General features: G+C 35.8%; 1 long non-coding RNA gene across 1 annotated transcript in view; it reads left to right on the top strand.

Annotated features, from left to right (window-relative positions):
• LOC104853231 overlaps positions 1 to 26,966 on the top strand; it is a 28,913-nt gene extending 1,947 nt beyond the window's left edge. Inside the window, exons 5-6 of the long non-coding RNA XR_777720.2 lie at positions 25,122 to 25,153; positions 25,703 to 26,966. This is a non-coding gene — a long non-coding RNA (uncharacterized LOC104853231). The remainder of the gene's footprint in view (positions 1 to 25,121; positions 25,154 to 25,702) is intronic.
• The last annotated feature ends 331 nt before the right edge of the window (positions 26,967 to 27,297 follow it).

Raw genomic sequence — 27,297 nt, 5'->3', positions numbered from 1 at the left:
TATAATTTGATAAGACTAGCAGGGTCGCTGCCCACCATTTCTGTGTGTGCCAGCTCCAGACAATGAGAAATTAAATAGCTGATTAACAGAGCCCTTAAAATGTTTCCTCATAATGAAATTCACCTTTGGACATAAGAAATACAATACAATGAAAATATAATACTGATAAAAATAAAAACCAATATTGACACATTAGATAGTGAGAAAAGCACAGATATTGGATTTAAGAAGTGTAAACTTCACAACATATCTTTTTTTGGCAACTTATTTACATCCTGGACTTTGCTTTCTTGTCTGTAAAATGGAAACCTCACAGAAATATGAAAATGAAGTGATGATGAATGTTAAGTGACTTTTGGTTCCCTTCATATCAAAACAACACACTAAAACAGAGTGACAGTAAGTGATTTCCTTTCTAACAGGTTCATCTCTCCTCTTGAGAACCTTTCTTTCAAATCATAAGCTATGGCTCACCTTAGATTAAGTTTGAGTCAGCAATAGGCACACTATATATGAGTTTAGATTCAACATGGTTCAAAAGCCAAAAAAGTGACTTATAGGAGAATAAATGACTTATATGAAAAACAAGAGAAAAGGGCTTGACAATCAAGCCAACCACTCTCATCTAGCTTAAGTTTATGGTACACAAACTGTTCCCATTTAAATCTTTCCACAATAGAAGCAGGTGGATCAGAGACCTCCAAACGGTCCAGACAAATTACCAGGCAAATGCTAGCCTACAGAGATAGTGCTTAAAAGGGTATTTCATTTTCTTACATCTGTTGAATTTGAGTCTGGGTAAATCATGCTTAACTCTCCATGTGCTTATTATATTTCAAATCACCATCCAAAACACTCTGGGGCCTAAGATTTCCACACAGCACATAAAAAGTAATGGCATTGCAAAAGTAACAACAAATTAGAAAATATAATAAAAAGAAATCATCATATTCTCAACAAAACCATATAGTATTTAGGAATAAATTCAATAAAAGGTTTGCAAGAACACTATAAAAAATTAAAGCATTATAGAAGGAAGTAAAATAAAATTATAATAAATGATGAACTGTAATGTGCTTGTTCCTAAAAGGACTGTAACAAAAGATCAGTTTTCCCAAAATTTTAAAAAATATTTATATTGGTACATTTTAGGTATACAGTACAGTTACATTCATCATTGGAATTTGTACCTTTACATGACATCTTTGTTCTTTTTTTTTCACCATTCCCCTAGCCTTCCTTTTCCCCTACCCTTCCCTATTTACAAAGACTTTGTTTCAATTTTTTTCCTTTTCTCTTCTTTTTTATCTTCCCTTTATACCTTTCCCTTTCCCCTCCCATTTACCACATACCTCTGGATCTTTTCCTCCTATTACAAAATATCAATTATACATTTGAAATTATATGTTATTTGCACTTCTAGTTTATCACACCAGAGAAACTATATGTTATTTGCACGTGTCCTATTAATTTCACTTAAGAGTATGCCCTCAAGGTGCATCCACTTAACTGTAAATGTCTCTAATTTCTCATACTTTATGGCTGAGTTCTGCTCCATTTTATTAAAAAAAAAAACAACCCACATCTTCTTTATCCATTATTCAGTTGATGGGCAACTGTTTGTTCCAAGTTTTAGCTTTTCCAAATTGTGCCACTATAAACACAAGTGAGCATAATATTGCTGGGAAATGATTCTTTTAATTATTTTGGGAAAATACCCAGCAGGGTAATAGCTGGGACAAACGGGACTTCCAATCCTATTTGTTTAAGGTATCTCCATATTGATTTCCACAATGGTTGTAACGGTCTTTACTCCCACCAACAATGGAGAAGGGTTCCTTTCTCCCTACACCCCACCAACATTTGTCATTGGTGATTTCTTGATAGCAGCTATTCATTCTGGTGTGAGATGGAGTCTCAGTATTGTTTTGATCTGCATCTCTCAAGTGACCAGTGTTGTTGAACATTTTTTATATATTTGTTTGTTGCTTTAACGTATTTTTCTGAGAAATGTCTGTTCATTTCATATTCCCATTTTTGAATTGGATCTTTATATTTGGGGCTTGATTGTTTTGAGTTCGCTTTATATTCTAGATAGTAGACCTTCATCTGAGGAACAGCTGGTAAATTTTTTTTCCACGTTGTAGGCTGTTTCTTAACTGTTGGTGGTTTCTCTTGTAGTGTAGAAGCTTTTTAATATAATGAGTTCTCAGTTGTTGATTCTTTGTGCTAGTTCCTGTGCTACTGAGGATTTGTTCATAAAGTCTTTTCCTATGCCAGTGTTTTCACGAGTGCTACCTAACTTATGTTCAAGAAAGTTTAGTGTTTCTGTTTAAATATTTAGATCTTTAATCCACTGCAATTTTAGTTTAGTGCATGAAGAAAGATAGTTTTAATCATTGGCAAGTTCAAATCCAGTTTATCCAACACCATGTACTGAAGAGGCTGTCTTTCCTCCAGTGAGGATGGTTGATTTCTTTGTCAAAGATGAGGTAGCTGAGTATGTCTGGATTTGTATCTGCATCTTTTAATCTATTCCACTGATCCTTGGGTCTGTTTCTTTGCCTTAACGTGCTGTTTTTAATCACAGTGACTTTGTAGTATAGTTTCAAGTAGGGGATTGTGATACCCCTTGCCATGTCTCTGTTGCCTAGAATAGCTTTTGCTATTCTAGTTCTCTTCTGGATCCAAGTGAATTTTTGGATCATTTTCTATAGTTTTGTGAAATATACTGTTGGGATTTCAGTAGGGATTGCATTAAATCTGTTTTGGAAGTATGGCCATTTTTACTGTATTGGTTCTTCCTACCTAGGAACAGGTGATATCTTTTCACTTTCTTATATCTTATTCAGTCACTTTTTTCAGAGTGTTGTAATTCTCAATGTAGAGGTCCTTTGCTTCCTTTGTTAAATTGTTTCCTTTTTTGCATGTTATTGTGAAAAGGATTATTGCCCTAATTTCTCTCTCAGTGGGTCTTTTATTTGTATACAAGAAGGGTATTGAGTTTTGAGTGTTGACCTGGGATACATCTGACTTGGTCAGGGTATGTGATCTTGAAGACCGTCTGTATTGTTTGCCAGTATCATACTGAGGACTTTTGCATCTATGTTCATTAAGGAGATTGGCCTGCAGTTCTCTTTTTTGGTTGGGCCTTTCCCTGGTTTTGGAATCTAAGTAACACTTGCCTTCAGGAATGAATTTGGAAGTATTGCTTCACTTTCAATTTCATTGAAGAGTTTAAAGAGTAGTGGTAATAGCTCTCTAAATGTCTTGTAGAATTCAGCAGTGAAGCTATCAGGACCTGGGCTTTTCTTTGTTGGTAAATTTTTAATTACATTTTTCAGTTTCACTGATTATAATAGGGTGTTTACAATTTTTGTATTTTCTTCTTTCAACTTTGATAGTTCATATGTATCTAAATATCTGTCCATTTCTTCTGTGTTTTATTAGAGTACAGGTTCTCCAAGTAGGTATTGATGATCCTCTGAATTTCTTCTGGATCTCGTGTGACATTCCTAATTGCATGGATTTAAGCCTCTTTTAAAATTAGGTTGACTAAGGGTTTATGAATTTTGTTTATTCTTTCAAAAAAACAACTTTTCAATTTACTGATTTTTTTTGTATCATTCTCTCAGTCTCCGTTGCATCAATTTTTGCTCTGTTCTTTTAAATTTCCTCCCTTGTATGATCTTTAGGTTTGTCTTGCTCTTAATTTTCTAGAAGCTTAAGATACAGCATTAGGTTGTTTATTTGAGCTCCCTCTGTTTTCCTAGTATGGGCATTCACTGCTATAAATTTCCCTCATACAACTGCTTTAATTGTGTCCCATAGATTCTTATATATTGTATTGACATTTTCATTTATTTGTAAAAACTGTCTAATTTCTTCTTTAATTTTCTATTACCCTTTGGTTGTTCCAAAGAGTGTTATTCAATTTCTATGTGTTTGTGAAGTTCTTGCAGTTTCTTATGCTATTGATCTCCAGTTTAATTGTACTATGGTCTGATATATACATGGGATAACTTCAACTCCTTTACATCTGCTTAAAAATGTTCTGTGAGGTAGTATGTAGTCTATTTTTGGAGACTGACTCATGTGCAGCCAAAAAGAATGTACATTCTCATATTCTGGGGTGGAAAACTGTTGATGTCTGTTAAGTGCATTGATTCAAAAGATTGGATCAATTCTAGTATTTCATTGTTTATTTGTTTTACCTGTCTATTTGTGACAGTGGGGTATTGAGGTTCCCCACTACAATTATATTAGTGCTTATTTGGTTTTTTGTATCCCTTAATATTTGTTTTGTATAGTTGCTGTATTTGTTAGTATTTGGTGCATATATATGAATGACTATTACCTCTTTCTTTTGGATTGTTCCCTTTACAAAGATATAGTGACCTTCTTTGTCTCTCTTAATTAGCTTTGGTTTGAAATTTACTTTGTCTCCAAATAAGATAGCTACCCCTGCCATTTTCCAGGTTCCTGTCACATAGAAAATTGTTTTCCAGCCTTTCTCTTTCAGTCTATGAGTTTCTTTTTGAACTAGGTGTTTTTCTTGTATATAGCATACTGCTGGATTTTGCTTCTTAATACATTCTGCCAGTGTTTCTTTTGATTGGTGAATTGAGGCTGTTAACATTAATGGCTATAACTGATATGTATTGATTTATCATCATCGTGTTATTTTCCTGTTGTTAGCTTTTTAAAACTTTTCCTCTCTCTCTTTAATTTCTTGTCTTGCCTGCTGAATTTGCTCTATTGGGCCTCATGGACTTGTGATCTTCATTGTCTATTTCTAGGACATTATTTAAAATTGTTTGGAGTGCGGGTTTGGTATTCATGAATTTTCTCATGTGCTTTTTGTCATGGAAGTATCTTATTTTCCCATCAGTTTTGAAACATAGTTTTGCAGGATACATCAGTCTAGGTTGAGGTTTGTTTTATTTTAGGGCTTGAAATACCTCACTCCAGGCTTTCCTTGACTTATAGGTTTGTGTTGAAAAGTCTACTGTGATTCTAACAGGATTTCCTTTGCATGTGATTTATTTCTTTTCTCTAACTGCTTGTAATATTTTGCTCTTCTGTTGGCTTTCTGGGATCTTGATTATTATATGTCTATGTGTAGATTTTCTTTTTTATCATAGCTAGTTGGAGTCCTCACTTATCTGTATGTCAAATTCTTCCCCTCTGTTTGGGAAGTTTTCTGTCATTAATTCTGTGAACAGTATTTTTTTTTTAAATGTCATTTGTATTTTCTCTTGCTTTTTCATGAACTCCTATTAGTCTTATACTATTCTTTTTTGTATCATCTAGGAACTGTTCTTATGTTCCCTTACTATTTTTAAGAGATCCTTCTTTTCATGTCACTGATCTCCATTTTGTCTTCTATATCTGATATCCTGTCTTCAGCTTGGCTCCATCTGTTATGTAAACTTTCAATAGAGTTTTTAATCTCTTGGATATTTGTTTGAATCTGTTTCATGGTTTTCATTTCTTTCCTATGGTGGGTATTTGTGACTTCTATCATGGTCCTGAGCTCACGTATTTTTTTATCTGTTTCCATTCTAGAGTCTCTAATCATGTCATTCATTTTGCTTGCCATCTCTGTAGCTATGTGGTAAATTATTTCTGTTTTGAATTTTTCTAGAACCTCATTCATCTGTTCTGTTACTTCCTGTGATATTAGTTCAGGGTGTCCAGGAGGTTGATTATCAAAGTTTTCCACCTCATTTCCCCCAGAATTTGACTTTGGTGAGGTGGAAGTCTATGTTTGTGCTTGAGCCTTGTTTGAATGTCTTCCTATTTCTATTTTTATTGTTGGTATTGTCCTTCATTTGCTACCTGGGTTAATACTTTGATCTTCCTGCTATGTGATGTCTTTAGGTTTTGAGTCTCTAATGACTCTCAAGCAGTCTCTCTTTCATTATACCAGGAAGGACAACTGATTAGATCAATCACCATACCTTAGCCCAAGTGATATAATCAGCAACACAGAAGCATCAAGCACAGCTTAGAAAATGACAATTTATGGTAGTTATTAATCTATCACCTTTAATGGTGTGAATTAAATCAAAATTGAGGCTAGAGTTTGGGACAATGGCATTTATGACCTCTCTGTGCTTTTGTGGTGTGAATCCAGGTACCAGCACAGCCAGGAGGGCAGAGGTTTGCAGGGGTGATAGTGGTGGAGTGAGGGGGGTGGTTTTGGGGGTGCTACAGGCACTCACATGGCTTGCCTTTTACTGGTCCGCTGCCACAGTCACAAGACTGGGGCCCAAGCTGCAGGCCAGCTAAAGGCAGTTCCCAGTTTTCCCAAATCAAGCAATAGATTCAACACAAAGAAAATTTGGGGAAACTTTAGGAGGTAATGTGTATGTGTACAGCCCTGATGGTAGTGATGGGTGTGATGTATGCTTATCTCAGAACTTACTGAGGTTTACAATTAAGTAGGTACAGATGTTTATGAGAATCATTGAAATAATGTACTTTTCTAAAACAAGAAGGGAGCACTTGAGAAAGTTTTCATGTAAAACTAACTGTAAAGTTATAGCAATCAAGTCTATAGACAAAGAAAAATATAGACAAATAGACAAGCAGAATACAGAGGAACATGCTGTGTGAAACAGAGATGTCATTATGGATCAGTGGGCAAGAGAGGATACTTACTAAATGGTTCTGGGGTCATTTATTATCCATATAGAAAAAAAGTTTAGATCCTTTTAACAGACACAAAAATGCATTTACATTCATAAAACAAGCTTAAAATGTATTAATGTCTTAAGTATTCTAAGAGAAAATATTTGAGAAAATAATCGGAAATTTATATAATTAGCAACATTTACTATTTAGAATTTTTAAAACTTTTACATTGAAATCATACATAAAAAAATCAGCCACTATGAAATGGAAAGAGAGTTGAATTAACAGAAGGGAAACCTGATTACATTCTCTATGTGATAATCTTGCCATCCACCAAGTAACTGGAAATTTAGATGGATACAGGGTGGGGATTTGGCTCAGTGGTTCTGCCTCCTGCCTCACAAGCACAAGGTCCTGAGTTAGATCCCCAGTATGAAAAAAAAAAAATTAGATGGGTGCAATCAGACACCTGTTATATTGGCATCAATTTAAAAAGTGAAAAAAGCCAACTTGGCAAATATATGGACAAATGAGCACTTTTACATAAATAGGTACAGCCATTTTGGAGCAAAATTTAATTTTATAAGGTTAGATTTACATTTTCAAAAGAGAAAGTTTCCAACATGCATTCAAGTAGCCATACATAAAAATGTTTATGGCAACATTATTTTCATCATTAAGAGCTGGAAACTCTTTGTATTTCAAAGGAAGAATAGATAACTAAATTGTGGCTCATTCAAGCTATGAAATATTATATCAGAATTAATAGAATATATATACTAACATAGTAAATTTAAAAACATGACATTGAGAAATAAAACTAAAAAAAAATTTTTTTTTGTACCAGGGATCAAACTCTGGATCTAGTGCTTGCTAGGCAGGTGGCAAAACCCCAGCCCCCCAAAACCTCAAATTTTAAAAGAATGAATTTGTCCAACAATAGAAGTCATAAACAATTTATGTACTGTTTATAGGTATATACATTTGTAGAATAATGTAAAATCATTCATGTTAAGGATAAATTGAAATTTCAGAAGGATGAGAAGCTCCAGAGGGGGAAGAAAGAAAAATACAGAGGAACATTGAAATGCATCATTGAAGTTTGCATCTTCCTGAAATATGCCTAAAGCAATCATGGAAAAATATTTGTCAAAATATATCAAATTGTAGTCATGTTTATAGTTTATGGTTCTTTTAGATTTTTCAATATCATATTTTAAAATTTTTCAATTTCTTTTTCAGTTGTCCACATCTCCTGAAATTTTCCATTTCTTTATCCTTTTAAGTATGTATAGGTTCTTTTACAAACTAACTCAATTTTTTTATTTTTATTTTTTGCCAAATAATTTCAATACCTGAGTAAAGTCAGCATGTTTATAGTAATTTTTCTTTTCATCTTGATTATGGATTATACCCTTCTCTTTGTTCACAAGTCTGGTAATTTTTAGTGTACTGCATGTTTTAGATGATACACTGGAAAAATTTTGGGCTTCGCTACAAGCTCTGCAGATTGCTGAGTTTTGTTCTAGCAGACAATTAAATTTTGACACATATTATTAATTAAAGGAATTATAGTATTTTTGTGTAGTGAAATTAAGAATGTTCACCAAGAGGAAAAGGGGCAGGGATGCTGGAAGGATCCAGGAGCACAGAAGGAGGAGTTTCCAGTGGCCCAAACTCAAATATGGGTCAAAACAAATAAGGATAGTGTGAACTGTAAGTAATACAGCGAGACAAGTATCTATGAGGCTATGTTGATTTAAATAAATCAAGGGTAAAGTGGGTGAGGGGAGGGCAGGGGTATGGGAAAAAAACCAAGAACAAATATCATGTAAAGGTACAAGATTTCAATGATAAATGTAACTATTAGTTGCTTTAAATGTACCAATAAACTTAAAGGGGGAAAAAAAGCTAAAACCATGAAGCTTCTGGGAAAAAATAATTACAAGGGGGAAAAGAAAAGTTCTTCCTCACAGAAAAATGCTAATTAATGTCACAAGAAGAAAATATAAAATCACCACTATTCAAACACCATAATACCGATTGCTGGAGGCAAGATCCAACAATGAATAGTAAAATTAGTGTTTCAGTTTCAAAATATGTCTCCAAAAATAGTCATTAATTAGAAAAAGAAAAATAGTTACTTGACAATAAAGAAATTCTGTAGACCTCATCTTAACCAAATAACCCAGACTAAGAGCCTCATGAGGCACATTGACTTCATGGATTACCTGCTTGGGTGTTTTAAAAACATCACAGAAGGGATGTTATGCCATTTTTATATAAAATATATAACCTCAGTCTAATTATGAGAAAACAACAAACAAACCTGTACTGAGGAACAGTCCATAAAATAACTGACTAGTATTTATCAGAATGGGAAGATCAGAAAGCAAGGGTCCCCTACTCCCGGGCCACTGACTGGTAGTAATCTGTGGCCTGTGAGGAACGGGGCCACACAGCAGGAAATGAGCAGAGGACAAGCAAGCTGAGATTCCTCTGTAATTACTGCGCATCCTCACATTATCATCTGAGCTCCACCTCCTGTCAGAAGAGGAGCTACGTTAGATTCTCAAGGGAACGGTAACCCCACTGTGTGAATAGTGCGCTTTAGGGATCTATGCTGTGCCGCTCCTTAGCAGAAGTTAATATAATCATAACAAACAAAGTACACAATGTAATAGTAGAAGTGAAGGGAATGATTTAATAATAATAATAGAAATCAAGTGCAGAATAGATGTAATGCACTTGCATTATCCTGAAGCCCCGCCCCATCTACAGGAAATTTTTCTTCCACAAAACTGGATCCTTGTGCCAAAAAGATTGGGGACCACTGTCATAAAGGCCAAGGGAAAATGGGGATTGGGAAAGTGGATACTAATCACCAATCGGAGGAGATTAAAGTGATACAATTTTATGGATTGTTGGATCCTGGACTGGTTTCTGGAAAAGAAAAGGATATTTGTGGAAAAATTGATGAAGTTTTTAAAAAGTTGAGTTTGTTCCACTGTGTGCCTTGCAAGTGCAAGGTCCTGAGTTCGATCCCCACCACCAAAAAAAAAAAAAAGTTTAGTTTGAAGTACTTTATTTATTATTTTTCTTTTTTTTATTAATTGAGTTTATTGGTACATTTAAGGTATACAGTACAATTACAGTCATTATTGGGATCTTGTACCTTTACATGACAGGTCTTGGCTCTCATTTTTTCCCCCTTCTCCATAGCTAATAATGTTTTACCAATGTTAAATTTTTAGATAATTGTGTTATGATTATGTAAAATGCTAACATTTGGGGAAGATGGACAAAGTGTGTATGATAATTCTCTATACAATGTTTGCAACTTTTCTAGAGTTCTAGAATAACTTCAAAAAGGTAAATAAATGCTAGCATACCATTTTGTTTATGAGGAATCTTGTTTTAAGCTTTGACAGCATGGGTCTCTTCCAGTTTTTTCCTTAAAATTTTGGTTCTTCATTAGCCCTGGGATTAATTGATACAAGTGCTAATATATATTTAAAATGTGGCTATAAAATAATACAACTGTGGTTAGTATGTAGCCTTTTTGTGTTTTCAGTGAAAAGTATTTACAAAGCCGCTCTAGTTTAAGAGTATTAAATTTCCAACTTCACCTTCCTGGCATTGGGCAGCTGGTGCTCATAGCTGTATTACAGAAATTCTGATCTTATTCAAGCAGTTGAAAAATGGCAGGAAGTCTAGCAGAAATTTACATGGAGATACTGAGATTCCTCATTTTAAATTCCCTCATTTTTGAGATTTCCTGCTTTAATATCTCAGTGTCCTCAATGAATTCTGACCAGACTCTTCAGTCTATTGTGATGGCTGCTTGAGTTTACCTCCATGTGCCATGTGGCCTGCTGGGGACAGCTGTGTCTCCTCTAGTTTCTCCTTGTATTTGGTTGCCTTCTCATGTCTTCAAAATACTGCGCTTTTATATTTTCCCAGAATTTAAAATGGTCATGGAAAGTGAGGGTATTTTCCCATGAACTATTCTACAATTACCAAGATACCAGCATATTTTTTAATGCATAATTAACTTCATATTTTGAAATGTTAAAAAATAATTCTTACATAATATCTTAAGTTTTAAAGGTTTTGTACATCATTTTGGACACCCCAGTGCTAGATCTAAGCTAAGTTTACTGTTTTCTTTGGTTTTCCCACCTGCCATCAGCACTTTTATATTATCTGCAAAGATTCCTTGCCTCTACTTTTGGATATGTTCCAGGACTCATCTGATTTTAATTGAGTAATGATTTATCCATTGCTTTTCTCAGCCCTTCACACAAATACTTAACTGAGAGAAAGCATAAATGGAGGAAGGACCCCTCTCAAAGGAAATTCCACACAAAATACTCAAACTGGCAAAGTTAAGGTTCACTTAAAATTGCTCATGTGTTTTAGAAGTTCGGTCATTCAGTTAACATGGTGGTTAATGTAACTCCTTCTCTTACTGCTTCTCTTTATGGTTCACTCATTTGGATCTTTGGATTAACTTGGATCTTTGATGCAATGTTACTTCTTCCCTGGGGATGATCTCATGCTTCCCTTCTCTAAAGAACAACTCTCTCTCTCTCTCTCTCTCTGTATTTCTTAAAAATATTAGTTAATATATATTATTATATGTGTATCATATATTATTATATATGTATTATTCTGTGACATTATTACAGTACATCATCTTATATTATTTATATTCTTTTCCTGAGAGAAAAAGCAACCTAAGATTAGAAATTTAAGTTTTTTCCCTTTCCTGTATTTCCAGTACTCAGTAAAAATTCAGTAATTATTGAGTAAATAAATGGATTCTCACAAAATATTGCAGGGTTTCTTCTTTATAGAACACATAGAAAGATTATGATCACAAGAATAAAGTCATAGAACAAGTGGTAGATGTGAATTCAAACATGCAAAACAAAGGCAGTTATGCCTGTTGCTGCTTCCAGAAGAGTGGAAATGAATAAGTAGGATGCTCAGCTGGGGCTTGAGAAGGGGTGAAGGGATGATCATGGGTGGGCTACTTTGCTAGATGCTTCTTCTGCACTCATGATTCTCTTCTTTTTGAAGTTGGCCTGGCTGCTTTTTGTTTCTAATTATGTGCTATGTTAGCTCTATCTCTATGATGAGCAGATCTGGAAAAATGGAGCAGGGTTAATTCTTTAGTTTTGGATCAACCCACCTTTCTGAATTTGTGGAGCTTTAAAACTTGAGAATGAATTATTTAAGGAAAAGAAAGTCCCCAAGCAGTCCTCTGTACCAGATACAGACAGATCATCATCTTTGTCCTCATTTTTATTACACAGAAGTCCTCAAATGAGAATGATTTATTTAGGGCAGATGATTCTCTAAATAAACTCTTCCCCTGTTAGTGGCTGCTTGGAAAATAAAACCTTTGAAGACAACTGGAAGGTTCAATATAACTGGAAAAACAGATATAATTAAAATGTAGTGTGTTCAACATATTTACTAAGTTCCTGGTGTGGTGGACATGCCTGTAATCCCAGCATTTGGGAGGCTGAGGCAGGAGGATCACTGGGAGTTTGAGACCAGCCTGGGCTACACAGTGAGTTCTAGGTCAGTCTCAACTACATAATGAGACACTGTCTCAAAAAAAAAAATATTCACTAAGTAAACTGGTGACAGAAGAAATTCCCCTTTGAAGACATTTGAAGAAATTATTCAAGATATATATACTCTATGAAGATACTTGTAAAAAGTAAGTTTATAAATGCATCATCAAAATTTGTTCACTGGATCTAGAGTTGAACATTTCAAATTCTGCAATTAATGAGGATGTGTGCAATACAATTTTATTTTCTTTATTTTTATTTTTTGGTATCAGGGATCAAAGTCATGCCCTTTCACTTACAAGGCAAGCCGCACAACCACTGAGCCAAATCTCTGGCTTTACAATTTTATTTTACTTTGCTACATGTATACTCCAAAAGTACTGAGAAAGATAGATTTGCTAAGATGAAATGGGTCTGCTCTGGATTGTAACTTAACTTGCTGATATCATGCCTCAGCCAAAAGAGTTCTTACTGCTTTAACCAATTTTGCAGTTCAAATTGTGTAAGTTTATATTATAAGAAATGTGCTCTTGCTTTTGAGAGTGTATGTTTGCAATCTATAGTCTTAGGTACAATCCAGATGTTGTGCTCATTTAGTCATTATGCAAATTCCCCTCTTGATGTTACAGAAGTGAAGAAGCAAAATGTAAAACCAGAGAGGGTTGCAGGGTCTACTTTTCCTTCAGGTGACAGAAGCAGTGTGGTCCTCCCCAACTTTGCCTGGCCCAGTGGACACATGTATGTCAGAGGGGCCAGGTGGGACTGTGGAGAATGATTTCCTCCTTCACAGGCAGCAGCTGCTGTTCACGTCTGGCTATGTGATGACGGCAAACTAAAATTTGGGTCTGGTGTTGCCAAATTTAGAGAAGCTAAAAATACAAATTTTTATTGGAGCTTTCTAATTTTCAAATATCAGCTATTAATTAAAATCTTAAACACACAGGTCATAAAACACAGCAGCCTAGGCACTAAATAAAATTCAACAGATTTCAACATCGATATTGATATGTTTGCTCCGGTGGTGAACAGTTCCTCAAGCCAAGGAGCCATGAAAAGCTGCCCACTCCCCAGCCTGGAAATCTTCTAATCTATTTGCAAAAGTGTTGTTATTGCTTTCAGGATGTGTCCCAGCTCTTTCTCGCCTGCTTCAGTTTTTCGCCAAAAAACATTTCCCGGTTCATCAAGACACCAAGTGCCAGACAAGGAAGCTGCTTATTTCCTGGAGCACTGGTCCAGCAAACTGGGTGGCAGGTCACTCATTCCTTTGTACCCCTCTCCCCGCTCTCTACATCGTCACCACCAAGGCCTCACAGAATCAAAGTGCACTGGAAATGCGGAGCTAACTAAAGGGATTTTGAATTTTTAAAAATCTGTTCTTTTTATAAACTATATATTTATGTAAATACCTTCATGGTTTCAACATCCAGCATGGTAAGAAAGTTAAACTTCAATTCATGGAATAGCCTTCGCATCCTACATGTTCTATTCTCAGACTTCCATTCCAGGAAGTTCCATTCTTTCTCCAGCACTTCCATCTCTCCCGCTTCTACCCATCCCTCAGCAGCAGAGGCAAGGTGATCACTCAGTTGTAGATTTCCCTGCATTGGGATCATTCTGACTTGGTGCCTTCCAGGGCCACACTGAGGAGAGGAAGGATTGATAACAGCAGATACCGAGTGTGTGTGTGTGTGTGTGTGTGTGTGTGCGCGTGTGTGAGACGGGTGGGGGGGGATTCCTTTAGCAGAAAATTTCCTATGGGCTGAAGCAACAGAATTCCAAGTTAGCAAAATTCTACGTCAGTGTTGCAATCCATTTCAAGCTTCTTTGAAGAGTGATGTCTCCTCCTGCTTTGGGGGGGTCAACGAAGATGTAAGAATTAAATTAAAAAGCACACATGTAGCTAAGGATAAGAAGTACTTTTGAGGGGCAGTATTAAGCAATACACATTAAGGAAGGAAATGTGTTCCTAATTGGGATAAAATCTGCCCACTGGCTTCCCCCACAGTGGAGACAGGATTCCACCACTCACAGCAATGTCTGTTCACCTCTGTTCTTCTGATGGCTCAGCTCCCTCCTGGTCCCTTAGGGGATAAGACATGGGATTCATTAAAAGCCACCTACCCGTTTACTCCTTAATGTCTATCACTTTGGAGTCAAAGTCCCAAACGTGTCTTTGAAATTATTTTACTTCATTTTCCAACTAGGTCAGAGCCTTGGGAATGACTTTCTGTAATTTTTGTGCACAGGCAAAGTTCATCTCGAAGTAACCCAAAAGAATTGATGACAGGGTGAGTGGGTGGTTTGTGAACTAAGTTATTTTAAAAAGCTGCACACTAATTTCCCATGAATAGGAAAAGAATCAAGATCATGAGTGGGAAGTTCTAATATTTTTACCTACTTTTCTGTTTTTTCCAGGAAATGTTAGAGTTCAAAGTTTTCAGCTTTAAGAAAGCAATAATTTGTGGGAAATTATTCATGTACTTTTTATTTAAAATTGAGATTAAAATGTTATATTATCCATAGATGGATTTTGGAGCAATAATGAAAATACAAAAATGCAGTTTCACAATGAATTGGTCTCTTTATTGTCAAAAGAATTATTACTGTTTCAATTTTTTTATTTTTTATTTTATGTACTTATATAAGTATTACTAGCGAGGAAAGGTCAGTTTTGTTTTTTAAATCCCTAGTTCTTTATCATTTAAAAAATTTGAAACAGAAGCTGTTCTTACTCACTGAACTGCCTAGACTGGGCTTGAACTTGTGATTCTCCTACCTCAGGCTTTCAGCATGCTGGGGTTACAGGCATGTGACACCATTCTCAAGTCAAAAACACATTTATTCAGGTTTTAATATTCTTTCCTCTCCTAACATAACCTTTCACCATTGGTCCACATGGCAGGAAACATGGCAGTGACAGCATCTGAATATTATACATCTGTTCCAGCATCCAAGGACTTCTGAAATTCTTGGAAGACTCTGGTCTTATTTAAACCAGATGTCTAGCCTTGACAAGTCGAGTAGTAGAGTCATGTGGTCATGTGGACTTTTATGTTTCATCTACTGTAGAGTTAGGAGTGACACAGCTATAGAGTTTGAGGAAAAGCCATGAGGGTATTGGGCAGGTAAAATAGTAAATGGCCACTGCACTTGGAAAGCTATGGATTTTTTTTTTATGTTGGCTTAGGGGAGTAGAGACAGTGTGGATCACTGTGTTATGGTTGTTATCTAAAAATGCCTTCCAAAAACTCATTGTGTTGAAGGTATGGTTGCCAACTAATGTGCTTTTGAAGTTATTAGATCATGAAGATTCTAACTTCAACAGTGGATTAACCCACTGATGGGATTATAATTTGATGGCATTATTGGGAACTCATGAAAATAGGAGGTGGGGCCTAGTTAAAGAGAGTAGACCAAGGCATGTGACCTTGGGGACTACAGTATCTGGTCCCTGGCCCTTCCTCTTTCTGGTTCTTTCTCTTCTTTCTGCTTTCCAACTGATATGAAATAAGGTTTTGTTCCACCCTCTTCCATCAGGACATTCTACCTGCCTTCAGGCACACAGCAAACCTCCAGAATTGCAATAAAAAATGACTCTCTCTTCCTTTTTTAGTCATTTTTCTCAGGTATTTTTGTCACAGTAATGGAAAGCTAACTAATACACTCAGAAAAAATAGATCATAGATCAGAAGGTAACAGCATTTATATATGCTGAAAGAAAGAATAACTACTACAAATTTTTCAAAATAGGTTTAATGAAAAATAGCTATAGTATCCATTGCTCTGAGAAAATGCCAAGTCATTTCATGTAGTGGTAATTAGTAAGTCATGAATTGATTAAGTTACACTAGATGTAAGAATAATTGCTCGATACTTTATGTTACTGTTATGGTCCAAGATTTAAAGGGTTAAGCAAACATAGCCAATGTCCAGTTCTTACCTCCATTGACCCTGTATGATTCTTCACAGTGAAAAGGTATGAATTTAGGCAGAAAGTTAGTCCTGGAATGATATTTTATTTAAATGTCTTTAGGAACTAGAAAGTTCCAATGCAAAAAAATGCTTCAATTATATGCAATATTTAAGAAAATGAATACTGAATGATATGCATTAAGCATAGCGCACATGCCTTCCAGATATTTTGCATATTCTTTCAGCCAGAATAATCAACTTTGATGAGAATTTGATCTTTCTGTTGTCATTTTCACTCTAAATAGCATCTTGTAGGAGGCATTCAAGTGCAACAATAGTTTATAAAAAGAGCTTCATACGCTGTAAAATAGCATTTTAGTCTCAATTGATATGACATTCCTGCCATCTTCAAAAACTCACCTGAGTTCTTACATTCACATTGAGTTTCTGAAGTTAAGTGGAGCTTCTAAAAGCTGCATTATTTTGGGAGGTGCATGGCCATTCTCTTTCCTGTTACATTTTCTGAGATAGTGCCACTGTAACATTTCTAATGTCCTTGAAATTGTGAAAAATAAAAGAGATGAATGAAACAATTTTGAGAGTGCATTTCCTCCTGTTCAACATACAATTCACTAATTTGAGTGAATTTTCTCTCTAATAAGTATCATGACCCAGCTTTGGAGGGTTTGAATTCTGAAAAACCTATTTACTAGCTGTCTGGTTTTGAACAAGTGACTTTCACTCTTCCATCACTAAATATCTCTACATCCTTACAAACATCATCATTTTCATCTCTGCACCTTCCCAATACCTTCCCACCTTCAAGTCAGCTGTTCTCTGACATTTCCTGTAAAGCCACCTGAAGACAGCTGATTTTCTTTTCTCCTATTCTGGCTGTCTTAGATGCTGCCTCTCCACTTACTGCTCTCACCCCCATGCTCTTATTCCTCAATAGAGTCATTTCCAGACATTATATATCCCTATTCTTTTGAAAAAATGACTCTGCTTCTTCGAAGCTCACATTCATTTGCATGTTTCCTCTCTTATAACAGTCAACTCTTGTTCACAGCCCTTATCTATGTAAACATTTAGTTCTTTCTTTTTCAGTCCAAACTCTGGTCAATATATCAGGTGACTTCAATATCCACAAAGGACTTCCATGTCTTAACCTCTCTATTCCTACACTACCTCATTTTCAATGACGTATTTACAGCTGTACTATATCCATCCAACTCACAGAGTCATGTCTTGTGATGTGTCATCAATAGAAATAAACCACAGCTGAAATCTTGAATCAAATACTCACAATCTTACCTTCCTATGATTTCAGTTAACCTCTCAAATATTTTTTCAGCAACAACTTCATTATAAATTCTTATCCATTAACTCCACAACTTTATGTCTGTTAGCCCTCCTCTACTTATTAGTCTTTGCTTAGTTTCCATTAAGTATCTTCGTATTATTATCACTGTCTTGTAAATATCATCACCTCTGTTGTTTCCCTCTCCTTTTTCTCTCCACATACATGTAAAACTTTAACCTAAAGTGAACTGAACAATACACATTCCCATCTTCTGTATCCAAGCAGCAGATAGTTGCCTAATAAAATCCTCCAATCATGTTGATGTTACTCTAACTTAGGATTCCCTATCCTCAACTGGGATCTCATTCGTGCTGGCCTACATTTTTAAGTACAGAACTCTTTCCTACTTCTCCAAGCCTCCAATACTTCTCCCCACTACTAACCAAGATTAAAGTGTACTTTCTTTCATTGAGAAAACAAAAGCTTTCAGATGGCATCTCCTTTGTCTTCCAGTTCCTTTTCTCTCCTTCCTACCTCTGATCTTATAATTCAGAAAATCCTCTCTATCTCTCAGAAGGCCAATCCTTCCCAGGAGCGCTGGATGCTGTGCTGTGAATTCCTTTCACAAGCAGTCCTCTGTAGTTTTCATCTCAGTTTCCTGCTTTCAGCTTGAGCTCTTAGAGACTCAAGTGTGTGTTGACATAAAATTCTCCACGGCCTCCCCGTTCCTTCTCACGTACCACTGCACCTCTCTACTTTCCCTACAGTTAAGCTTCTCCGGGGAGTTGTTGGCATGTGCCTTTCCATTTCCTCTACTTCCAGTCAGTCTTCAATTCCTATTGTTTTGCATCGCTCAAAGCCAAGGTCATTTTGAGTGTAATGTTCATGACTTGATCTATCAGCATCCAACACTGGCTTCATATTTTCCACCTCTTTGACTTCCTCAGCAAACTTATCCAATGCTTCCACTCAATCCTCACTCTTTCATTGCCAACATTTGCTGTCTTTTTTGAAGCTTTTGCCAACCAACAATTCAGCAAATCCTGACTAGTTTTAGTTTTCTTCTCCATCATCTCTTAACATCATTTTGTCCTTTCTATTCCCTTGAACGACCTCCATTCTCAGAGTGTCCCTCCTTTTCTTTCCCAGTGTTTATTTTGTTAGAACCTCTAGGGACCCTGCAGTCTTCATTACTCTCATCCTTTAAGCAGCATCGCTCTTCCCATTGCAGCCCTCAGCAACTGTCACTTCCTCACGGTGCCAAGTCACTGGGACCTTGTTCACCTTCCCAAAGCATGATCCACACGCCTCTCCTCAATGCTTCCCAAACCCTCTTTTGGCCACACACTCAAAAACAGTTACTTGCTTTTGCTCCTTTTTTTTTTCTGAAAAAAAAAAATCTTGGGCAAACAGTTCAATTCTATGTAACATGTATCATAGCCATTATTTGCTGACATACTTCTCCTCAAACTTTTAGCATACTCTGGCCACATTTCATTGTCCATGGTGACCCGGGAACATCACACATGTGCTATTCCTGCACATGTTATACCCTCTCCCTTTTCCTTTCCTCATCTTTTCCACAGAATAAAGCCTATTGTGTTTCTCTCTTATGATATGGTGATGAGAAGAAACACATAAATGTATTTCAACAAGCTGTATGCATGTTTATGTTGTATGGAAGCTGTGTGATAAGGGTAAATAAATTAAGCTGAAATGAACAATTAAATATACCTTAAATATTTATTTTCATTACATAGAGAAGGGGAACTACTTGAATTTATAGTAAAGCTTTACGTAGAGCATGGCCCAGTGGTTTTAGTACCACAACTTTCTTTTTATTCAAATAAATTTTATGACTTATTATTTCAAATTCTATTATGTTTTATCAAGACATACTATTTGTAGATTGTTATGAGGGCTATCATAAGATGATACATGTATACAATGTGTAATAATCAAATCAGGCTAATAAGAATTTCTACTAAATTTCAATTTTCAAAAGAATAACTACCTATACTATCTATATTTTACAAACAAAGTACAGAAAAGAGTAGTTTTTGCTTTCTTATGATTTTTTTCTTCTAAACTTTAAGAATGGTCTTATCCCTAAAATCATTTTCACAATGTCTTTCCTAGTTTAATCTTTCCAATGAGTTCATATTTTAATTAAAATGTCTTCCCTTTTGCTCTTGTATTTCATGGATTATGGGATATGTTATCAATGTACATAATGATTATAAAGAGTATAACTTTTTTATTTAAGAGCAAACACAATTGTCTCTTGATATGTGTGAAAATCAGCTAATAAGACCTAAATGTGAATGAGTCAGTGCTCTAATACATACATAAAAAGCCCTTTGATCACTATGATTCTTTTCCTTTTTACAATCAGTAGATAATCTTTATACAAAAATGTAGGGAATGGAAATTAGAATAAAGAGAAACACATGATTTATAAATACAAATCATTACAATAAACAAATCATTTATTTTTTGTGTCAGCCAGCTTTCCAATAATTCAGCACATTTGACACCCAAAATTTAAAGGAGGAAATGTTTAATTTAGCTCACTGTTTCAGGAGAATTCAGGACATAGCCAAAAGGCTCCAATGAAGAAATATCATGGTGAAATAAGTGCCCACAGCAAAGCAAAACTCTTCAGTTTGTGGGTACTCAGTAAGCAGAACAGGGCAACAGTGCCAGAGAAGAAAAGACAAGAAACCAGATTCAGACCACCCCCCACCAGGACCACATACCCATGACTCACTCATCATCCCTGGGAGGGTGCTCCACCAACCCCTGGGGCAGATCCCAAAGCTAGACAAGTTTAAACTTCATCTTAATCATTACATATTCAGGGTTAAAATTTAATTTGGATTAAAATGTCAGCACTAAATGTCAAATAATTCATATTTTTAAATGGATAAAAATGGGTAATGAAAAAAAATCACTACAATGTAATAAATATATTATTATTTGTTTTAATTATGCATGTAAATGAATATTTGATATTTAACCCAATTAGAATATTCATTAAAGCCAATAATATCTCATATTTTCTTAGTGCAGCCAGTGTACATATGATAATGTTGCTTTATGTGTAATGTTCATTTAAACAGATGTTGCTTATTTATATCAATAGTTAAATTTTTACCATATGATATAGCAGGAAGTAGAACATTAAATCCTTTGGCACAAAATATTGCTTACAATATTTTTAAAGGGATAAAAACATAAGGAAAAAAACAAATCTCTATCAGATTATGAATATACTTACAGAATCTAATAATTTCACTGTAATTATTTTTCATTTCAAGTATTAGGGAGACCTGAGCCATCTCTCTGGCTCTCTTGTAAGTCAATATTTGTCTTAGAGAGAAGAAATTTTACTGTTATTCAGGGAGAGAAAGATTTTATGTTTCTTTAATAATATCTGTCTTCTTAAGGATCGTGAATTACTAATACTTACTTCAAACAGAGTGCATTCTTTTTAATACATGATGTTTAGAGAAAATGATCTTTAAATAAAGGTGTGAACAATAAAAGTTCTATTTCTAATTTTTTAACTCTGCTGCCTAAATAGAGGTTGTTGTAGAAATTCCGATATAATACAGTGTTACTTACCTATATACTGATGGGTTCTAAATGTATGTATTGTTTCTTTAGATTCAATGATTAGACCCAATCTGTTTGTACCCTAAATTTAACATGGAAAATAAAATGTTTTCATAGGTTTCTCCAACTTGTAAGTCCTGCAGGCACTCTTCCCAAAGAAGTACTTATCTTTTAGAGTCAACCATTACATCTTGCCTTGGCCTTTATCTACTCTGAGAGTTAAGGTCTTAGGTAAATGAACTAAAGAAAAGGAGGTGAGTGCAATGTAAATGGGGCAAAAGATAGAAGAGACAGCAGTGAAACTATGATGGACACTGTTCTGTAAACTATGGAGGTGTGAGGCAAAGCTTCTTGCTTGCCTTTGGAGCTAGGAATCATGGAAAAATAATTTCTGGAGAGTTGCAAGGACACCTAGTCTGTTCTTGTAGAGTAGGAGCAAGCAGCTACTGGACAAAGCAAGGCCACGATACAACTACAACCCTCTTCAGAAGAAAGTAGCTAGAAGTTTTCACCCTTTGGCCCCTCACAGCACTTAGGGGTTCTCCTTTAGAAGAGGGAATATTGTAAATAGGTAAGTTAATTAGATATCTTGTAGGCAGTTAGACATGGATGGTCCTTGAGGAGCCAACATGGAGGACAATCAAGACACATTCACTGAAAGCTAGCATTGTAGAAGAGAAAGTACCACACCCATATAGCATAGCATGAATAGCAGTGATTGATATTCTAAGTAGATATCAATCGTCTGAGGGGGGTGACCAAGATCTGACCCATCCCTTACCACCAAAAATGCTTGCTCATTCCTCGTATGCTTGCTGCATGACTTGTTTCCCCATTGGATTCCCATTTAATCAATATTACCTAAGTGACTATACTTGTCATAATCTTATTGGTTATTCACAGTTTTGCCCACCTTGTGATTTCTCATTGGATCAGTTTTACCTAAATGACCATACTTGCAATCTTACTAGTTGACTATAGTTTTCTCCCACCTTGACATGCCTCACCTCATGGCTTTGTCCCATAAAACATCTTTGAGAAGTTGAGTGAGTGGGGTCCCCCTTCTGTCTCTCTTAAACAGAACCATCTTTCTTTCAATAGACTTTTCCTATTCTTAAAAAACAAAACAAGGCCATGATAGGTGTCCGGACAGCTAGGGTTCAAAGAACAGTGGCAGGTAATGTTAACAGTGGCATGCAAAAAAAGCAGAGTTATTTGCTGATATCTCATGTTTTTCTACCCATGTCACAAAGATTAAGAAATACCATTTAGAAATAAAAAAGCTTTTCTCCAATGAAGCTGTATATTTCATTCCTCCTACAAGTCATTCTTACTGTGTTTATTTATGTCTGCAGAGTATGCATAATTTTTCTATGTGCAAAGATGCTGTGAGTATATTAGACTATTGACTTCATCAAAAATATGAGTTAAGGCTGGAGATTTAACTCAGTGGTTCTGTGCCTGCCTCGCAAGTGCAAGGTCCAGAGTTTGATCCCTGGTACCAAAAAGAAAAAAAAATTTAAAATGAAAGAATAAGCAGTGTTGATATTTATTCAGAAATATGATAAATGTGCAACTATGGTGTGAGTTAAAGGAGGATTTACTTCTGATTTGGGGGAATTTGCCCATGTGTTTGACATTTGAAGTATGAGTAGGAGAATTTAAGAAATAATACAATGAAATAAGCTTATTGAATTTTATCTGTTTTTAAAATGTCAGAATTGCTTTGTAAGTAAATCACTTGACATTGCAGCATTTTAAAAAGATTAACCATGCCTTTGCTTTGCAGTTTAAAAAAATTTTAATTTTCTTCTTTGTTGTCTCACACTTTATTAGGGACTGAAGCATAAGAAAAAGATATGAGAACTAGTTAGCTCTAAAGGTGACCTGACATCTAGGCATTGGATGCTTCATTGAATGTCTCCGTTATCAGCACACAAGCAGCAAATGAATGTCTACTGCTTTCCAAATATGTTAGGGTTTAGTTGTCAGCATTCTGTCTCAAAGGGTTGGTTGGTAAAAATACATCAGGAAGAGCATTATTATTCTAATGTAGATTTTGATCCCTGAGAGTGATGTGGCAGTGAGGACTCATAAACACTCTTCTCTTCTCTCCTACCGGAATTTTAAAAAATAAGGAAGGAAGGGTCTGTGTTGCATGTTCCCAGGTATCAGATGGTATATAAGGTAATAGTCGTATCGATGCATTTTGACTAATAAAACACACTGACAAGATGCAGTGACCAATGGAAATAAACACTGCTGTGACAAAAACTGATTGATGACACATGCAGGTTTGTAAGTAGGGTGGGATCCTGATGCCTGACTGTTGCATTATTATTTTTTTGGTGAACAAATACCTGCTGAGCATGGGCTTCTATCAGACTTGGTTTCTAGGCACTGGAATTCAGTGGTAAACAGAGTCCCTGCATCCATATGGTTTTGACTGTGGATGAGCATTCTCACTGCAAATTAGCAATCAGATTCACAAATAAATAAATGATTCGAGTACTAGGGGTTCAAGGCATCCCCATTCTTCTGCCTGATTTATCTGATACAGGCAAATAACTTTGTTCTTGCTTAGTTCTGTGCTTTGGACAAATGTCCACTTCACCACTGGAGCAAAACACGATCACAGTCAATACAACCTATATAGTGGACAGAGGATGCGCTAGGAAGTGTATATGTGTATGCATCACTTATAACACTTTTTCTTTTCATCTAAAGGTTCCCATCATATTTCCTCTAACTTGATTAATGAATCATTTATTTCCCAGAAAATTGCTTTTTTTGACAAGTAAAATATTAGCAGGGAACATTTTTTTGTGTGGGACTTTTGAAAACCCTTGCTTCACTTCTTCTACTCCAGAGAGTGATGGGGAGGATCTGGTCACGTCAGTCACCCCTGTCTTCCCTTCTCTACCGGTAGGGGGCAACACTCTGTTCTTCTCCAAAATTTCCAGGGTTTCCTTCAATGTGATAAAATGGCCTAGGAAGATAAGTATTTAAAATCTGGTATTGCTAACATGCCAAGACTGCTTTCTCCAGTTACAACTTTATTAAGACTAAGGCTGACATTTGTGTTCTTCATTTCCTGGGCTCCAGTATCTCAATTCATTTAGAAACGGGCAACCAATAAAATGAGTATTATTTGTTTGGCCCCTTAAAATACAAACACTGAGAACCTGCCCTGGGTTATCTTAGAATCCATGTGAAGGTTTGAGGATCATTCAGTGCCTAAGGGAGAATTTTTCCCCATCTGTCACATAATGACAGCGGGGGGGGAGGAAAGGGGGAGAGAAAGAGGAAGAAGAGAGAGAGAGAGAGAGAGAGTCCTCATTGATCTCATGAACACAGAATTCTTAGTTCTTTCCAAACAGTGAGGTTGCTTGCTTTTATTTCCCACTGAGTTGAGAACTACAATTTATTTTTATTTTGATCTGGACTTAATACATTGACCTGAAATTCTTTCATGTCTTTGTGGTCATTTTCTCTTTCCAAGTTCCACATTCTTCTTTCCAGTTATCTTTCTCATTATGGACAGATGCCTCCTCTAATTTACATAATTCAGTCTGTTCTAATTCTTCCTTTGTTTTTCTCCCATCATCTCTCTCATCTTCCATTTTTAGTGGTCTTCTAGGAACCAGATGATCTTTCTTTAACAATTCTGTACATCTGTGCAGGTTCCCCAGCTGTTACTCATACATTTCTTCATTCATTCTCAGGAAAACATCCTTAATCTAACACACTGTGCATTTATGTGGATCATTTCCTTTAAAATGGATCCATATTTTTTTCTAAAGGCTTCCCTTAGGTAAATTTCCTCCAGTCCCAGCTGTATTATGGACACTGCTGCTTTTACTGTCTTTTTTCTTAAACCAGTTACTCATTAATTTTCATATTCACTCTTTTATTGGACAGATCCACACTGAACACCTCATACATTTTAAGTAATGTGCATGCTTCTGAGGGAAATAATCACAAAGAGCTTATATTGTAGAACTTCCTGTTCATAATGCAGCACACTAGTTTGCTGAATGGACCATGTCTTTCTTTTGCAGAATCTTGAGATTATTTCATTGAAACCTAAGAGGTAAGCTGAATTGAATATACATATTGCATAATTAAGAGCTAATCAATTTCCTTTTTAAATATTGTAGAAAAATACACTATAAAACTATTTTCATTATTTTTAATGTATAGCTCAAAAGATTAATTATTTCACATAATTGTGAAACTGTTTTCTAGAACTTTATTATCTTGGAAAAGTGAAACTAAGTGTGCTAAGGAGTAAATCTCACTTCCCACTCTTCCCACTGTCTGACAACCATGATCTTACTTGTTTTTTTAGGAGACTGACTACCTTAGATACCTCATCTAAATTGAATCATACTATATTTGTCTTTCTGTCATACTTAATGTACTGTTCTCAGGGTTCATTTACGTTATAGTCTGACAAGATTTCATTCTTTTTATGGCTGGATGATATATTACTGTATATGTGTGCTACATTTTTGTTATCCACTTGTGTGTTGATGGACATTGGGCTGCTTCTCCTTCTTGTCTATAATGAATAATACTGAAATGAAAATGGGTTTGCTGTTTGAGATATTTGTTGAGATTTTGTTTTCATCTCTTTCAGATATAGATCCAAAAAATGAGAGAAGTGGCCCAGATGGATGTCCTATTTTTAATGTTTTGAGGATCTTCCCTATTCTTTATCATACCAACTGCATCGTTATATATTCCCACCAACAATGAAGAAGGGCTCCACAAGTTAAGTTGTTTCTTAAGATCTGTGACTTGTGCCTTGTAACTAGGATCACATTTGACCACTTTTAGGATGAACTTTGAGCTTGGTTTTGTTTCCTCCTCCACGTGGGAGTAGACCCTGCTGTCCCACCAGGGCAGATGTGGCAGAATGCCCTGGGAGGATCAGAGACATGGGATCTTGTGCTAGCAGCTGGTAGGCCCCCTGGAGCTGAGTTGTGCTTTAACTTACCTAGAAATAGCCCCATGCCATCTGGGGGCCCAAGCAGTTACATCAATGTTATTCTGCCAAACAGGGATGGGATCTCTTCTGTGTACTCTGCCCAAAGAAGCAGATACAAGAGTCACATTCTTTCCCACATGTTATTATCAATAATGTTATCAGCTGCACCCAGATTTGCCCAGCTGGGTCATCTTCCATTCTCTTGTAATCTTACAAACATATTAACAAACTGAAATAAGGCCTGACATTGCAATAAGGCTATTTACATCTTGGTCCATGAGATTTTACTAATATTATCTAACTAGAGTTTCTTTACATGCTTTATTAATCTATGGAAATCTATGTCCAAGAAAGATATTCTTAAAATCTCCCCTATCCATTTCCAGGAAGCAAACTGACTACCTGACTTATGCAGAATTTTGGCCCCTATGATGAAACCTTCCTATCCCCTTGGGGTTTTGTTTATACCTATGTCACATGACGTGGCAAAAGTAAATGAAGAATGAAGATAGAAACATAATTTCTAGTAAACTAACCTTAAAATTGGAATCTTGTCCTGAATTATCTGTGTGGTCCTGATATAATCCCATGGCCCTTTGGAAGAGGAAGACAGAAGAGTCAGTCATAGAGATGCAAGAATGAAAGAACAGGAAGAGAAATTGGAGATGAGAAAGAAGCTTGAGCACTGTTGCTGCCTTTGAAAATGGGGGAAAGGGTCCATAAGTCATCGACTGTAGCTGCCTATAGTCCTGGGAATGGGCTTCAGCAGACAGCCAGAATGGATGTGAGACCTTGATCCTATAACAGAACAGGACTGAATCTCAACAACAATTTAAGTGAGCAAAGAAACACATTGCTTGTCCTAGATCCTTGAAATCTAGGATTCCCTTTCAATTCCTTGATTTTGCCATAGTGAGAATCATGCAGGATTTCTTATGTACAGAACTATAACATAATAAATCAGTTGTATGTTAAAGTGATGCATTTGTGTTATTTTTCATAACAGCAATAAAAATCAATATACTTCTTCATCACATTATTTTAGGAATTAAATGGGGAAATATTAGCAAAGCACCGTTTTGTCAATAGCAAGTGCCCAATCTTCTTTTGCAAGTACACTCACATTTCTGTTGCTTTGAATTTATTAACTCTATTTCTTTAACATATCTGGTCAAGTTTTATTTATTTCAATTGGATTGAAATATTTCTTAGGACCTGTATTTCTTAGGACCTAAAATGTTCAA

The sequence above is a fragment of the Fukomys damarensis genome, unplaced genomic scaffold (genome assembly GCF_012274545.1).
Source record: "Fukomys damarensis isolate Sample0158 unplaced genomic scaffold, DMR_v1.0_HiC HiC_scaffold_5, whole genome shotgun sequence".
NCBI classification, from domain to species: domain Eukaryota; kingdom Metazoa; phylum Chordata; class Mammalia; order Rodentia; family Bathyergidae; genus Fukomys; species Fukomys damarensis.
This window is presented reverse-complemented; position numbering and strand designations above follow the sequence as displayed.